Here is an 11359-nt window from a genome sequence, read left to right as displayed (position 1 = left end):
ACTAGTGCTCATCCTCATTAGATATATTGTTAACAACTCAGGTCAAGAACCAGGAGTCAGATTACAAGGCTTCAAGTCTACAGATTCTATTCATGGCATTGCAAGACTCAGCTTATTGACTTAAGAGAGGCTGCAGTTCACCAGGAGAGAATAACCTTTCATGGCTATTTATAAGAGAACTAGACCTGACTGTACCCCATGAATATTTTGGAGGTGCTGTCTTGAATCCTCTCTGAACCTCATTTGTCTCAAGTAGAAAATGACTTTCAATTGTAGCAAGCTCTCAATTAAAATTTTATGAGAAAAGTTTTTGAAACTGAAAAAAATTTTAGAAAGCCACTGGGATAAATGGTCTTATTAGTTTTTCTAAGTTTTTCTGACAGGGCACTATCTCTTCTTTGAATATTAGTTGTAATCTATTATTAATTTGAATTCATTTTTAGTTCTACCTCTAAGTTGGCTATTCAGAACAATGGATAAGAACCACTATAAGAGACTGTGCCCTGCACATTGAGGATCAATAAATATTAGATGAGCGAGAAAAGGTTGATGATGCCAGGTGAAAGAAAAGGGTCATTTTTATTTTTTACTGTCAGTGTAACACAGAGGAGAAGGGCACATTATTTTACAAAGGATGAATTGGTAATTTTTCTTTTTTTTATTCACAAATTAAATAACACTGACGTGCTTTCTGAGAATGTTGCATTAAACTAACCTAATTTTTTGAAATTTGATGATAGAAATGCTTTATGTAGTCACCCAAAGATGCATATCATGCTGGTCTTATAAGTACACGAAACTTACTCGGGTGAGTCCTGAATTCAGCTGTTTTTGGAACAGGTGATGGTATGAGTGTGTGTATGTGTGTTGTTTAAATCCAGGGAGATCTGTTGAACAGTTGTATGGTCATCAGTGGTTGGAAAGGAAAGAATCCTCAACCTGAGCAGGGATGGCAAGCGTTCACAGACAGAAATGAGGGAGATTGTTGAGGAAAAGTAGTTTCAGTCCAAGAAAGCTTTCTGTACACACTCAGATTCTTGTCCGTAAACCAGCTTTATTGTTCAGAACAATATCCTGAGATCTTTAATCCTCATTAAATTCTTAATGAACTCTTTAGCCAATGGGGTAGCTCAGTGGAAGAGTTCAGTCTGCCTTTTGACATATGTGGGATGAACTCACCAAGGCAGGAAAAGCATCTCAATGTTGGGGATTAAAAATATTGCAACAGGAAGACCTATACAGAAAGGGTGTCTTTTGAAAGACTCTCACAAGCCAGTTCTTGGACGTATTACATCTAGCCACTGAGGACTGTTTCCCTTGACAGGGTTTTGCAGATGTTTGAAGTTCCAGCTACCATGGCACGTGGAGAAATTAAACCATACCTGGAGGCACTGAGCCGGCCAATGGACAGTTCAGAGCCTGCGGTGAAAGCTCTTACTGGAAGCCAGGGCAGGGGAAGGCAAATTAAATCATTTCTACTTGATGACAGGTTTGAAATGTTTTGCTGAGGAGTATGAAGAGGAGAGAGAACTCCAGCTTCACCATCTCTGAGCCACTGGATCCGGAAGAGCTGAGGCTTCTGTGGAAGGGATCCCAGCCAGTTACAGAGCCGGAGGCAAATGTGATTCCTCGGCTCCCCTTTCCCTCACTCGAATCCAACAAAGTATCTTCTGCCAAAAGTGATGCCTCAATGTACTTTCTCTTTCACTCATTTACTCATCACGTAGTGCAGGGGTCCCCAAACTTTTTACACAGGGGGCCAGTTCACTGTCCCTCAGACCGTTGGAGGACCGGACTATAAAAAAAAAACTATGAACAAATCCCTATGCACACTGCACGTATCTTATTTTAAAGTAAAAAAACAAAACGGGAACAAATACAATATTTAAAATAAAGAACAAGTAAATTTAAATCAACAAACTGACCAGTATTTCAATGGGAACTACGCTCCTCTCACTGACCACCAATGAAAGAGGTGCCCCTTCCGGAAGTGCAGCAGGGGCCGGATAAATGGCCTCAGGGGGCCACATGAGGCCCGCAGGCCGTAATTTGGGGACCCCTGATGTAGTGAATGCCTACAATGTGCTGGACACTGTGACAGAGTAGGGGAATCCATGAGGATGTGGACACTGAAGGATTTCTCACAACAGGGGAGTGAGCGACAGGAGAGCAGTTGCGGAGGCAGTCTCCTGTTCTGCTGAGCAGAGCTCTGGTAGCAGGAGGTTGCATTGCACATCCCAGCTCTGCCATTAGTAGATATGTGATTTAGCATGAGTTATTCCAACTCTTTGTGTTGCCATCTCCTCACCTGTCAAATGGTGTCATCACACCAACTTTGTAGATTTTTTGTGTGGGTTAAATGTTTTAACGCATGTGAACCATGTATGACAGCACCCAGCATGTCATATATACTCAATTAAGCTAGCAGTTTTCTTGATATAGGCATTAAGGGAACACAGAAGAGGAGCATCAACTTCTCATGGGAATAGGTGATGACCTACATTTATTAACAAAATCAGGATATGTAGTGGTACCATCTCTTACAGGGGCATCTTTTTTTGCAGAGATCCTGAAGCTCTTTACCACACCACAGTATAATCTCCAGGAAGATGATTAGAATGGTGTGTGGATGTCCTAGGTTTGATTCCCAGCCAGGGCACACAGGAGAAGTGCCCATCTGCTTCTCTACCCCTCTCCCTCTCACTTCTCTCTCTCTCTTCCCCTCCTGCAGCCATGGCTCAATTGGAATGAGTTGGTCCTGGGCACCGAGGGTAGCTCCATGACCTCTGCCTCAGGCGCTAAGAAGAGTTCAGTTGCTGAGCAACAGTGCAACACCCCAGATGGGCAGAGCATCACCCCCTAGTGGGCTTGCCGGTTAGATCCCTGTTGGGTACATGTGATAGTCTGTCTCTGCCTCCCCTCTTCTCACTGAATTAAAAAAAAATAAATAAAAAATGATGATCAGAAGCAGCCAGCAGAGAACTGGAAGGTCAGGGCTTTTGGCTTCTTCCCCAGTTCTCAGCTGAGCCCAGCAGTTTCTGAGCAAGATGAGGAAGAAACAGTTACTGTCATTTCCCCACCAAGCCAAAGGGAAATGAGTGACTCAACCAGCATCATGGAATGTCTGAAAGGGGATTTCTCTTTTAATCTGAAGGAAGTTTGGGCAGTCAAACTAGGCAACAACTGTTCCTCAATTTAGGTAGCTCTTGTAAACTAATTTATTTATTTAATATTTCTATGAACTTTATTAAATAATTACTGCCTGATAGAAAATGTGGGCTACAGGATAAGAGCCTGAATGTATTGATCACCCTCTGTATGCCAAAAACTATAGAAAGTACCTCCTAGATCTAGTTTAATGCTCACAACACATCCTTATGAGATAGGTTCATCATTACCCACAGGAAAAAACTGAAATACAGAGAGGTTACCAAATAATTTGTGCAAGCTTATAAAGCATGATAGGAACTGGTGGAGCAGGGATTTGAACTGGTGGAAAATGAGCTGAGAGCCTCATTGCCTAAGAGTTATGTTTCCCTTTCTCAGAAGATATAATCACATTCTAGGAGGAGCTCCTACTTCAGTGAAGGAGCCAGAAAAACAAACAGATAATTAATATACAGTGTAATCTGTGCTCCATAGAGCTGTGAACAAGGCACTATGAGAAGACAGAGAAGGGAGTGAATTACTCTGCCCAGGAGAATCAATTTTAGCTGTAATCAGCAAAGTACTTAAGATTGCACAGAATTTCCAAAATGTGTACAAACCTGAAATGATGAAAATCTGCTGCAATGAAAGAAAAGTTTAAACTCGAAGATGAATAAAGACTATAAACAGACTAAGCAATCAACCTCTAAATGAACAAGAATCAAACTTAAATATTTGAGTCTATTACGCCAGGTATCAGATGCTTACTACTGCATCAGTGTGACAGAACCGCACTCCACAATGCTGACTGTCAGGATCATGTACAGTAACTTCAAGTCCTAGCTCAAATTCTGTCATCTAGATCACTGCCTGGCTCGAGATAGGAGTTAACAAATGTTCATCCTGAGTCTTTCAGAAGTTGATTATTCTATCAGTGGTTTGTCCAAGACCTTATTTTCCTCTCTCACCTTTTTTTTTGTTTTGTTTTCATTTCATACCTCATCTGTATTTCTCACAGATGTTTCAAGGAGGCAAATTCTAAACTTCATCCCTTTTGACATTTGCTAGAGGGTCCATTAGAATGAAAGCCCAAGATAAATCCTGATGGTGACTCTTGGGTTTTCTTTGTTAGTTATCATAAATTATACTGCTTACAAAAATTATCGCTTCAATGTGGCACATATACACTATAGAATACTACTCAGCCATAAGAAATGATGACATCGGAACATTTACAGCAAAATGGTGGGATCTTGATAACATGACACGAAGTGAAATAAGTAAATCAGAAAAAACCAGGAACTGCATTATTCCATATGTAGGTGGGACATAAAAGTGAAACTAAGAGACATTGATAAGAGTGTGGTGGTTATGGGGGGAGGGGGGAAAGGGAGAGGGAAAGGGGGAGGGGGGAAGGGGCACAAAGAAAACTCGATAGAAGGTGACAGAGGACAATCTGACTTTGGGTGATGGGTATGCAACATAATTGAACGACAAGATAACCTGGACTTGTTATCTTTGAATATATGTATCCTGATTTATTGATGTCGCCCCATTAAAAAAATAAAATTATTTAAAAAAATTATCGCTTCATATGAAGTGATAAAATATCCCCTAATTTTTGTGAGCAGTATATTATAAGCAGTTATCACAGATAGCCAAAAGTTAGCTTAAACATAGTGTGTGGAGGGGAGGGAAGCAGAGGGGAAACCGATTCCTTAGGTTTAAGGTCTGTCCTGACTTTCTATTCAGGTCTGATTTTGTGACTAGTGGGTACCAACTAGTACACATCCTCTTCCAACTCTAGCATCAAAACTGTCTGTTGAAGAAGAGAGAGGAGGAGACAGGGGAGAAAGAAAATAGAAAGGGATGAAGATGGTGAAAAAGATTCTGTTGGTTTAAAAAATAAATGGAGGAGGCAAGAAGTTCTGCGAAGTGTTGCTGATAAAGTTACCCCACCACTCCTCTTGCTGCCAACTGCTGTGACCCCTGCCAGGAGCCAGGAAGGATATTAGGGAGAATATCAATCTGTAGTAAACTTCATCCTTTTTGAGTACAAATCAGTGGGTAGCATTATGTCTTGTATGTCTCGTCAGTCAGCAGTCCAGGTGTAGTTGGGAACTAGCTTTACCTATAGTCCTGCAGGCATCAGTTTTGTCCTGCAAGCTTCTCAGGTGTCCAATCATTGCAGAGTGGCTCCCAGTGGTGGAGACGTTGACTTTGATACCTTTCAGACACACTTCTAGGACATTCAAGAGGCTTCCATTAATTCAGATCTCTCCTTGTGCTCATAATAGACCTCTCCTACCAAATATGGCCCCACACCATCTGTTGTCACAGATTTTTCTTAGTTATTCATAGTTTCTTAGTAATTTATATCAAAATAATAACATAGCGTCTCAGCTAATCTCAGCATCTTAGAATAAGCTGCAAGTTTATTTTAAAATATTTTTACAGTGTTTACTAAGAAGAAACAAATGTTTAAAAATCTGTGATTTTAAAATGAAAATTTATTAATGTACTTTTATTTATATTTGTTTGGAAATATTTCTCACAGCTTTTTAGTGCCAGAATCTTTATTTACAATGACCCAGATCATAGCACCAGCTAACAAGTAACATTGTTTTAAAAAATATCCTTTTTTATTTTATTCTGGACTTCATTTATTCATTCTTTTAATGTTCAGTGATCTCTGAACTTTTAATTGACCTTCTGCCTCCCAGTGGTACCCCCACTTCATTGCCTTTAACGCTTCAGAACTTTGGTGTCGTTGACCTCAGACACCACTTTGCTGTCCACAATCCTACAGCAGTGCTCTTGTGGATGGATTGTACGGAGTTGCTACTGTCCAGGGTATCACCAAGATCAAAGTCCTCCCCTTCTTCCAGCAGGTGGCAGTAGGTGGTGATCTCAGCCTCCAGCTTGACCTTGATGTTCTGCAGGGACTTGTACTCCTGGGCCTGGCGTTGCCCCTCTGCCCAGGTATGGGCCAGCCTCTGACTCTAGGTGCAGCTGGATCCTATTGAGGTGTTCCATCTGCATGGCACAGTGTGTCTACATCCCCTCAGGCTGTTCTCCAAGCTGGCCTTCAGATTTCTCATGGAGTCCAGGCTGATCTTCAAGGACCGGATCATGTGTCTCAGCTCCATGAGTGTCATCTCAGCAGCTCCTCTCTCAGCAGTCTGTAAGGTGATGACTGTGTGGGACCCTCAGTCTGCTGGGAGCAGACTGTCTAGATCCTCTTGGTTGTTTGAGCCAGCTCACCATACTGGGCCCAGATGTCCTCCAGGATCTTGCTGAGGTCCTGAGATTTGGGGCATCCAACTCCATGGTCAGTCCAGCATTGGTAATTTGGTTTAGTAGACTATTTATTTCCCCCTCGTGGTTCTTCTACATGAAGAGCAGCTCATCCTTGACAATCTCCATCTCTGTCTTCAGCTGCAGCCGAGTGATACTGGTGTCATCAGTGACCTTTTGGAGCCTATTGATGTCACTCTCCACAGACTGGCACATGGCCAGCTCCATCTCATATTTGATTCTAACATCATCAGCAGCAAGATGGGCGTTGTCAGTTTGCAGAATAATGTGGGCATTGTCCACAGAACCTGCAAAAATCTGAGCCCTCAGGACCTCTACGTCCTCGATGGTCTTGAAATAATGCCCCAAGTTCCTGACCTGGGGTCCCTTCTTCTCCAGGTGTTCCCAGACTTTGGTCTCCAGTCTCCAATTATCAGCCTCCAGGGTTCTCATTCTCTCCAGGTAAGAGGCCAGGTGGTCATTGAGGCAGTGCATAGTCTTCTCATTCTGGATGCTCCCTATGCCCATCAGAGCCCCAGCAATCCCTGCTGCTAGCTCCCCAGACCTCCAGCCGCCTGGCATGCTAGCGGAGTGGGACTCGGAGACCTGAGAGTCTGAGCCCCTGGGGCCTGCATGGACACTGACTCTGCTGCTGGTGGGCGAGGCCTGGTGGCTGAGTGACTGCTTGGAGCCCACAGTCCAGTAGTTTGTTGAAAAGCTGGAGTGGGTGCTGAAGCTCGTGTTGTTCAGGTAGGACAGCGAGGAATGGAGAGTTAGCTTCAAGCAGCTGCAAGTTATCTTTAAAAATCAATGATGTTTTAGAGACTCTTCAAAAATGTAGCTAGGATTTTAGAATGAGGACTCCAGGGTTTTTTTTTTTAAGTGAGATGAAAGTCATGTAACATAAAATGAGTCATTTAAAGGGAACAGTTCATTGGAATCTAGTGCATTCATATTGTTGTGTGACCACCACCTCGGTCTAGTTCCAAAACATTCTCATCACACCAAGAGGAAACTCCATATACATTTAGCACTTACTCCCCATTCTTCCCTCCCCTCAGCTCCTGGCAAACATCAATTTACTTCCTGTCTCTATAGGTTTACTTAGTCTAGATATTTCATATTAATAGAATCGTACATAATGTAACCTTTTGGGTCTTATTCTTTTAAACTTAGTATTTTTTTAGGTTCACTTTTAAGCAGGGATCAGTGTGCTTTATTCCTTTCTTTTGGCTGAATAATATTCCATTGTATGTATGTACCATAATTTGTTTAACCATGTTCTTCTGCCACCAGGGAGCAGGGAGCCAAGGAAAACTGGAGGAGCCCACTCTTCACACCATGGTGGTGGCTACAATAATGCAGTGGGAGAGTGGCTATGGAAAATCAAGATTACCTGATGACAAGAATTACATCAGGAACTGAAGCTGTAGCCAGCACAGAGTGTGAGATGGAGCAAATCCCACCAAATGGGTAAAACGGCTGATTGGCTTTTCTTAACACACGTGAATCACACCATGGGAACCAGAATGAGAGACTTAGAGTCTACTACCTAGAGATTTTGCTGAGGCAGGGAGTTATATAAAAGTAAGTTTCAGAAGTCACATTTTTGTGCAATAACACTGGTATCTATCCATCAAACATTTGTCTTCTCTTCCATGGTACAGAGTTGTTGCTGAGAAGCAGCTGCTCAGTGGAGGACTGGCTACATTTCCCAGCCTCCTTCCTTACATCTGAATGAGCCACATGCTTGTTTATAGTCAGTGGAATAAGAGTAGAAGTGTTACATGTTACCTCCAGGCCATGGTGATTAGGAAGCCAGTGCCCCATCAACATGCTCTCTCTTTCCTACCTCCACTAGTTATCATAGCCCAGGACAATGTTGGAAATCATGTGTCAATGCTGGCCAAGCCTCTGTTGGCCCTAGGTCCCTGAATGAATTTGTGGAGCACTCCTATTGGACTGTTGTATGAATGAGAAATAAACTTTTAGAGGGATTATACTATTTTGTATTTGAATTTGCTGTTTACTGAAACTAGTGATACCCTAGAGCAGTAGTTCTCAAACTTTGGTGTACACCAGAATCACCTGAGGGCTTGCTAAAAACACTTTGCTGGGCCCCATCTCTGAGTTTCTGATTCAGTAGGTCTGAGTTGGGGCCCAAGAACATGCATTTCTTCTTTTTTTTTTTGTATTTTTCTGAAGTTGGAAACGGGGAGGCAGACTCCCGCATGCGCCCTACTGGGATCCACCCAGAATGCCCAGCAGGGGGCGATGCTCTGCCCATCTGGGGCATTGCTCTGTTGCAACCAGAGCCATTCTAGCGCCTGAGGCAGAGGCCATAGAGCCACCCCCAGCACCCGGGCCAACTTTGCTCCAATGGAGTCCTGGCTGTGGGAGGGGAAGAGAGAGACAGAGAGGAAGGAGAGGGGGAGGGGTGGAGAAGCAGATGGGTGCTTCTCCTGTGTGCACTGGCTGGGAATTGAACCCAGGACTCCTGCACGCCAAGCCGATGCTCTACCACTGGGCCAACCGGCCAGGGCCAGAACATGCATTTCTAAAAAGTTACTAGGTGATGTTGATGCTGCTGATCCAGGGACCATATTTCCGTTGACAATCACCATCTATATGCAATATTACATGAAGGAGTCAAGTGAGGAATGTTTACCATTTTGATCAGAAGAATAAAAACATTAAAATTAATTTAGCAAGCATTTGTTCAACTGTCTCTTGTGCCGAGCAAGAAACTAAGACCTGGAGATAGAGCAATCAGCTCCTTGGGCAACTTATCATCTAGTGGAAGAGAGATATCTCAGTCAGCACAGATACATAATACTGGTCTTTCAAGTACAATGAAGGGAAAGAGCAGGGAAATGTGAAACTAAGTATTAGAAAACGTCTTCTAGCTTGGGGTGTGGGGGTTACAATGCTCAGAAAAGACTTCTCAAAGAAAGGGAAGCCTTTTAGGGTAAACCATTTAAGGTAAGATTTGAATGCCTGTAAAAGATAAGGATTTTATTTTATCTTTACTTCTTAAGAAGGAGGGTGTGTTCTACAAGGGAGAGAATGCGTGAGGAAATCAAGCACCTGGAGGAAGGCCAGTGTATCTGGAACGGGGAAGTGAGGGGAAGTGAGGGGAAGTGAGGGGAAGTGAGGGGAAGTGAGGGGAAGTGAGGGGCAGAATGGCAAGAACTGAAATTAAAAAAGTGGAGGGGAGCCAGATCATGTGTAGGGTGGTAAGCCACATAAGAATTTTGATTTTTATTCCAAGAATAGTGTGAAATTATTTGAGTGTTAAAAGAGGAGAAACAGAGTTTGCACTTAGAAATAGTTTTATTCTTCCCCCTCATTCATTTTTCTATTTTGTCTTTCTTAGAATTAAAAAAAGAATTGATAACAACAAGTTCTTGGAGATACAGGAACAGAAAGACAATTCCTGTAAGCTTAGTGGGTTGAGGTAATAAAGAGTGTCTTACTCAAGAGCTTACAACAGAATGGCCCTCCCCCCAATGACTCCAGTTTGCATTCTCAGCAGAGAGGTTTTTTTTGCCTGACTTGGATCACATGTCCAACTTGGTGTTTATGTGTGAATAGAGCTTAAGAAATGAGGGCACTGCTTTTTAAAATTTTTTTTTAGCAAGCAAGCAAGAGAGAGGGACAGACAGAGACAGGCAGACAGGAAGGGAGAGAGTTGAGAAGCATCAACTCATAGTTGTGGCACCTTACTTGTTCATTGATTGCTTTCTCATATGTGCCTTGACTGGGGTGCTCCAGCTGAGCCAGTTGCCCTTTGCTTAAGCCAGCAACCTTGACCTTTAAGCCAGTTCTTATTGATATTATAAGAAGAAAAAAGTATACTAGAGAGACAAAACAACAGATGTCCTCTACAGACACTTGCTAAAGGGACCAGAAGAACCTGACCAGGTGGTGGCACAGTGTATAGATCATCGGCCTGGGACATGGAGGACCCAGGTTCAAAACCCTGAAGTTGCTGGCTTGAGCACAGGCTCACCAGCATGAATGTGGTGTTGCCTGCTTAAGTACCATGGGATCATAGACATGACTGCATGGTCACTGACTTGAGCCCAAAGGTCGCTGGCTTGAGCCTATACTCACTGGCTTAAACAAGGTGTCACTGGCTGTAAAGCCAGTAGCTGCGGCCACCATCACAGCCGCCTGGCCCATGCAGGTTTGCATTTGATTTGGACAGATGGTAATAAAAGAACAATGCCAAAAACTGGTGAGCCATCACCTTTAATCCTAGCTTGCACCCGGTGGGCAAGAAATGCACACAGTGGGAAAACATTTCCCTTACCACTCAGGGCTCCCAGAGCCACTGACTTATCCAAGTTTCCTAGAATCAAAGATTTCTACCTCACCAGCCTTATTCACCTCTGTTCCCCATCTCCTTCTCTTTGCACAAACTCTGCACAAACTGGCTTCTCCTTCAGCATTCTGCCATCTTGACTGGTTCTCCTTTCCTCCACGTGACCTTTCTCTGCTCTCCTCTAGCATGGGCTTCTCTGCTCCATTTTATAGTGTAGAAATCCAAACCTTTAATCCAATATACAAACAAGGAAGTCTTTGATACAAAGTCACTTATCTGAGGCATAATGGGATTCCTCATAAGAGTGCACCACCCCCTATCATACAACAGTTAAGGGTGTGGGGAAAAGCTTAGTCTTAAAACTAAGCCTTAGGCTATAAGGACCCTGCCGGCTTACAGCCTGTCCCCCACATCCAATGCAAATTATAAGCGAGCAATCATATATATCCTATTTGCAAACTTATTTGACCTACACTAGTTCAGCTGGAGTCCCTGGTCAAGGCACATATGAGAAGGCAATCAATGACCAATTAAGGTGCTGCAATGAAGAATTGAGGCTTCTCATCTCTCTCTCTTCCTGTCTGTCCC

The 11359-nt window shown here is 43.1% G+C and overlaps 1 pseudogene; it reads right to left on the bottom strand.

Annotated features, from left to right (window-relative positions):
- Window positions 1-5892: 5892 nt before the first annotated feature.
- LOC136311694 (keratin, type I cytoskeletal 18-like) overlaps window positions 5893-11359 on the bottom strand; it is a 31132-nt pseudogene continuing 25665 nt past the window's right edge.

Source organism: Saccopteryx bilineata, chromosome 8 (genome assembly GCF_036850765.1).
Source record: "Saccopteryx bilineata isolate mSacBil1 chromosome 8, mSacBil1_pri_phased_curated, whole genome shotgun sequence".
NCBI classification, from domain to species: Eukaryota; Metazoa; Chordata; class Mammalia; order Chiroptera; family Emballonuridae; genus Saccopteryx; species Saccopteryx bilineata.
The sequence above is the reverse complement of the archived record's forward strand: the minus strand, read 5'-3'. Positions and strand labels throughout refer to the sequence as shown.